The 6,000-nt window shown below is 37.0% G+C and overlaps 1 protein-coding gene across 2 annotated transcripts in view; it reads right to left on the reverse strand.

Annotated features, from left to right (window-relative positions):
• Nucleotides 1-5,303, reverse strand: part of cdh12a (cadherin 12a) — a 64,689-nt gene extending 59,386 nt beyond the window's left edge. For both annotated transcript variants that reach the window (XM_016271125.1, XM_016271132.1), the window contains exon 1: nt 5,167-5,303. The gene's annotated coding sequence lies outside the window, so the exon portion shown is untranslated. The remainder of the gene's footprint in view (nt 1-5,166) is intronic.
• Between the last annotated feature and the right edge of the window lie 697 nt (nt 5,304-6,000).

Consider the following 6,000-nt stretch of genomic DNA (forward strand, 5'->3'; position numbering starts at 1 on the left):
ACTTTCTCTGTGAATGGTAAACTAACTTGTGTATGTCAGAGAGGATGTTGGTATTTTTCCCCCTTCAAAGCACTACGTTACTCAAGAATAATAGACATTAGTCAGGGTAGACAGCATATTGCATTTGACACAAGCGGAAATAAGGTTTTGAGGGATAGATAAGAGTCAATATATTATCGCCGTTCAGCCGGAGAAACACGTACATTATGTATTCCTGCAAATTTCAAGTGAACGAGAAACAGAAAGCATGGGTTGTAAATATTAGGTAAGAGGTCGACTGAACAATATATCCAATCCATCAAATTAAATATAGCATCTAAGGTACCCTGGTCTGTTGGTGCTTAAGTTTTGTGGTCATGTAAAGGTACGCTCATGCCTTTACCCATAGTTGTCAAAGTACATAAAGACCTGTCAAAATATAAAGATCTGTTTTGTTTCCGTTTCAAGACTGAAACTGATGGCTTTTACTTTTGTTTATCATATTGTGGATTTATTCAATCCTTCTGCCTAAACACCATCGCTGAAATTGGATAAGTTGCCTCATGTATGCCCTTGGCCAACTGTAGTCCCTCAGAGAAAACATTCAAATCCCTTTTTCATTTGTGCTCAACAAGAGGGCATGGCAGAAACAACACGGTTAGCCCAGCAAGACCTAGAAGTGCACTTCACAGGGCCAAGTCTTTGGATTCTCAGGGCATTTTGAAAATAGATGCGTGGGTGTGCATGTAAGTTGTGCATTTCTGACTTTTGAGCACATGGGTTTCTGAACTCTGTGTTCTTTTGCTAATAATACTGTATGTATGTCTGCTCTCTTATGCTCTACTGCTCTCTTTCTTGCATGAATGATTGTCATGTTTAGAGGATGCATTAAAGGGGTCATATGATGTTGTTAAAAAGAACATTATTTTGTTGCGGGCTTGCGGCAACCACATGTGACGTCCCCGGGCTGGACTCAGCCTCGTCCACGGTGAAAGCCGATCTGGTGATCCACAGCGCGAAGTTGATGTATTTCCTCAGCGACCAGCACGGAGCCGCTCTAGGCATGACGAAGCGGATATCGTTCTCTTTTTGAAGGCCAAACAAAGTAGTTTCGCTTTCACAATGAAACACACAACGTCTCCACATGGCGGCAGCAACAATACTACAGCGAGAATAAAAGTTATGCCTTCTTTCTTTGCGTGAACATTTGGGCGGCATTATGCAAATCTTCCCACATCCTGACGTAGACATGTGGGGGCGTGTTAGAACGAGCCGTTTTAGGTAGGCGTGGTTGACTCAACTTTTATAAAGAATATCTCTTTGGATTTGAGACTTTAGTCTTTGCAACTTTACAGATCTTCTTTCAGCAAGAGCTTGTAACACTTCAAAGAGAAAGGAAAAATTGAAATCGCATCATATGACCCCTTTAACATTTACCCATCTTATGGGATGAGAAAAGTGATTCCTGTGATGGCAAATCTGAATTTTCAGCAGCCATTACTCAGTCTTCAGTGTTATTCCAATACACTGATTTGATGCTCAATAAACATTTCTTATTGTTATCAATGCTGACAACTAATTTTGCTGCTTCATATATTTGTGGAAATTATAATACACACCATTCACAATTATGAATGATTTCTGAATGATCATGTGACAGTGAAGGCTGGAGAAATGATATATATATAAACACAGTTCTATGTATGTCAAACATGACATTTTATAAGCATGATTAATTAGTGAATGGGCTGATAAGGTATTATTTATTACAAACTGTCTTGGCCAAACATCTATTCATCTCACTCCGGTGTGAGTCATCACTGATACTGAAATGCTCACAAATTGCTTAATTGTGCCTGTCATCCATTCATAATGAACATCCTTTTTTAAAAAAAATAGTTTTTGTGAACATCACAGTATAAATTATGAAAACATGTTACATTTGAGAAGTCTTACTGTGGCCCATAACAATGCTTCTTACTGCTCTTTATTTGTTTTCTCTGTGATATCATGTGCTGCCCAAAAGAGTGTATGCTTTCCTTCCTAAGGCTGAATGATTTTCAGCACCCACACTCGCAAATATTTTTATTTAACTGAGCTTCTAGTTGCTGCAGTGTTTGGATCCTCTTTTTTTCTGATTCTTTACAGCATGCTTGTTGTTGTTGTTTTTTGTTTTTGCAGTAGATGAAAGTGTTTTCCCCTTCTTCTCTGTGTCACTACAAAGATGTGTAGGCCTATATGTTGTTCTTATGAATCTTAATCTTGAAAATGAATTTACATAAAGTGAATCACTTCAAAGCTATTTGCACATAATATGACTTTTATACAGCTACAATGCATGTGGTGTATAGATACATACAATCTATATTTAATGTTTTAATGATTTTTTTTGTTGTTGAAATTTTTGAACTATCCCTTTAACATGCATTTCTGGATGTCTAAGTATTTTGGGTTTTCTCCGTTTTTGCTTTAATGACAGCATCATTTGAGCTGCATGATCCCCACAAGTTTGTGTCAGACCTGATGATCATGTTCTCAAGCATGATTTGAGATGATTCAAATAGCAACAAAGAGCTTCAGTTGAGCTTTAGCATCTGTAATGTCTGTCGAAAGAGTATCACAAATGTAAATAGTGACCTAGAAATATTGCAGAATCTTAAATATGTATTATTCTTTTTGCATCATAAATTTAAAAGATTAATTTCCACATTCTGCTTAAATTAGATTTTTAATCCTTGATTTTTGATGTGGTCACCACATTTGGGAACACCATTGTCTACTTGTGTGGTTAAGTAAATTGCAATTACAAGTACAATATATTGTGCAAATTTGGTGTTTGCTTGTTGTTTCACCAGATCAATATCTGGCACATACAGGACAGTGTGTCTGTGTTTTTAAATAAAGTGCTTGTTCTGATAACCTGGTTCTGATTCAGGTTGATTTGAGCATTAATTCCCTCATGGCGCTGGAAGAGCAGACGGTCATGGCCCTTTTAAGGCTATTTGTTCCATATACACCTTGTACCATGTCATGATGATTTCTTATTCTGTTGTGTTTGGAACAGTAGAGTGATTTATCATACCTTGAGTTTCATGGCCAATATCGAATTTTGACCAACATCCAGCAATAGAGGAGTGGTGTAGGTGGTACTTAGTTAAAGGGATAGTTCACCCCAAAATAAAATAAATAAATAAATAAATAAATATATATACATAAATAAATAAAAAATATATATTTTACTCACCATCATGTCATTCCAAACCTGTATGAATTTCTGTCTTATATGGAACAACAACAACAACAACAACAACAACAAAGATATATATAACAAAAATATTTCAGAGGTTTTTATCATTTTATTTTTATTTTGTAAGTCAGTGGTTACCAAAATTGTTTGGTTACAGCATTCTTAAATATCTTCTTTTCTGTTCCAAGTCAAACAGGTTTGGAAAAACTCAGATTAATTTTTGGGTGAACTATCTCTTGAAGAATTACATAAAATAAAGACAATTTAGAGTTTTTTTATTAGTGTTTATGTATTGCATCTACAACGTTTTTACTGTGTCTATTAACAATACAATTTAAATTAAAACAATTGTAAATAATAGGATATTATAAAATGTAAAAAGTTAAAATAGTAATGTAAAAATATAAGCCTATTTTCAAAAAAAACTAATTATTCTCATAGCTTTTGTCTCAGTCTGTATTTAGCCACCACATTAATGTAGGCTGTGGTAAATAAAGAGATGTGTTTAATTGTGCTGTTGTCCTCTGAGTCTTAGATCCAATGAAACAATGTGTCTAATCTCATATTCACAGAGTTATTGGCCCTTCCACATGAAGCCCAAGAGAACAACCTAGGCTCTGATGTACTAGTGTTTGAAGGTCTGAACACACATGGCTGATGTTAAGACCTCGAACAATGGCTTTCCATGCGGACTATTATCAGCAGAGCTGAGATGTTGAACGCTGTGCCATTGGGAAATAGAGAACAAATGTTATTGTGTGTTAATTTGGAGGCAAATGAATATTGAATGGATTCCTTTGTCAAATGCAAATGTGCACATTACACTGTGTTTAATATGCAAACAATGGGATCATTACATAAACATGCAATAATACAAAAAAAAGCAGGCATAAAACTAGTCTAGTCTGTCATAGGGAACCTTTTCAAACATATAATCATCCATCATTGTTATATACAGTGGCATGAGGCAACTCAGATATGCACCGATGCTCGGGTAGGACATTGTCATTCTAATTGTAGTTTACAGGAAATGACTGAAGATTTCAGCCAGACTTTATTCAGGGGGTCTGTCCGTAGTAGAGCCTTCTTTCCCCTCTGGCATGTGCAGTGTCATTATTTGTTTAGTGAACTTCTTGGTTTGATACCTGAAACAAGGTTCTGTACTGACAATATGACAGTAAAATGTGCCTTTGTCTGCCATTTTTATTCCGAATTCACTTTCCATCCCCGTCGCTCTGAAGATAAAATGCCTGATGTTAAAATCATAAAGAACATCTTTGAACCATATGCAATCTGTGCGAAATCTTAAAGGGATAGTTCATCCCAAAAATAATTTCCTCTTCCTCATGTCACTCCAAACCAATCCTTTCTTATGTTAAACACAACGATTTTTTGGCTTTGATTGTATGAACAAAAAAGCACAAACATTTTTTTAAATATTTTATTTTTTGTTCTGCAGAAGAAAGAAAGTCTTACTGGTTTGGAACGACAAGAGGTGAGTAAATTAATTTTTTGGTAAACTCTCCCTCTACAAATTTACAGTAAGCCTTATATTGACTTGAATACTGGAAAAATTCATTTCTTATTCATTACAGCACTCACTTAGGATAAATATTTTACCCTTAACCAGTGCATCACCAAGAACTGAGCCCAGCATCTGCTTAACAGCCGCAAACTGCCCATCACATGTTTCAGTTAGATCTCAAAACCACGCTCACACATTACGCATGTCTACATGAGCGCTTGTTATTTACAGGATGTGTCTCACTCCAGAGTGGTTGACTCACATTACTCGTGTAAGAAACAACCTCTGAATAATGATCGCACAACAACTGCAGAAGCTCTCCATCAGCAATTCAGTTTTTTCCACATTTAATGTGGAAGAAATTATCTTTGTGGTCACTTTAAAACAGGCTGTTTATACAAAAATTAGCTCATACCTTCAAAACGTCCCACAAAGTCTCCTGAGGATTAAAGCGGCGTAATCCAGACCTCCAGTCGCTATTGCAATAAACTATTCGATCTCAAGCACACGCTCTCTTTCTGGTCTTCTCCTCAATCGCTCTCTGTAATGTGCTCGCCCTCTCGCTCTCTCTTTGGCTTTCTTTAACTTGCCCTCTCTCTCTCTCTCTAACACACTGTCTCTCCCTCTCTCATCTGAGCATTGTGCAGAGCTCTGTGAAAACAGAATGAGGGGGAGAGCAAAGCGCTTGCTGAATTCAGTATTCACCCCTGCAGTGTCAAGGGGACAGAGAAGTGAGAGAGAGAGTGAGGCTGGCTGCTGTAATGCTCATATGCGCTCAGGACTGATGCTCTTGGAACTGGGTGCCTGTGGGTGTCAGAGGCTGCTCGTCTGCCGTTACTTCCCTCCCAGAGATTGGCTCTCCTCCCCCTTTAAACTGCTGGATTAATGTGGGTCCCACCAGTGCTAAACATAGTCGGCGTAGTCAGCTTTGCTGCGTTACCCTCAGGGGATATAGAGATTTTCAATGAACAAGCTGAAGGATTTTTTTGTCACATTCAGTTGTTTTCACCTTACGTGTGAATGCAGAACATTAGTGTATTCTCAAAATTTTCTGGCTAATTCACTTTTCCAACTGTTTTATGGTTCTTTTTTTTTTTTTGACGAAAACATACTATGTGTTAAAGGGGTCCTATTATGCTTTTTCACTTTTTTTATTTTAGTCAGTGTGTAGTGTGTATGTTTGGGCATAAAAAAGATCTAGAAAGATACAAATCTCAAAGTCCACTCCAAAGGGAGATAATCTTTTAAA

Source organism: Sinocyclocheilus grahami, unplaced genomic scaffold (assembly GCF_001515645.1).
Source record: "Sinocyclocheilus grahami isolate Dianchi unplaced genomic scaffold, SAMN03320097.WGS_v1.1 scaffold5.1, whole genome shotgun sequence".
Classification (NCBI taxonomy): Eukaryota; Metazoa; Chordata; class Actinopteri; order Cypriniformes; family Cyprinidae; genus Sinocyclocheilus; species Sinocyclocheilus grahami.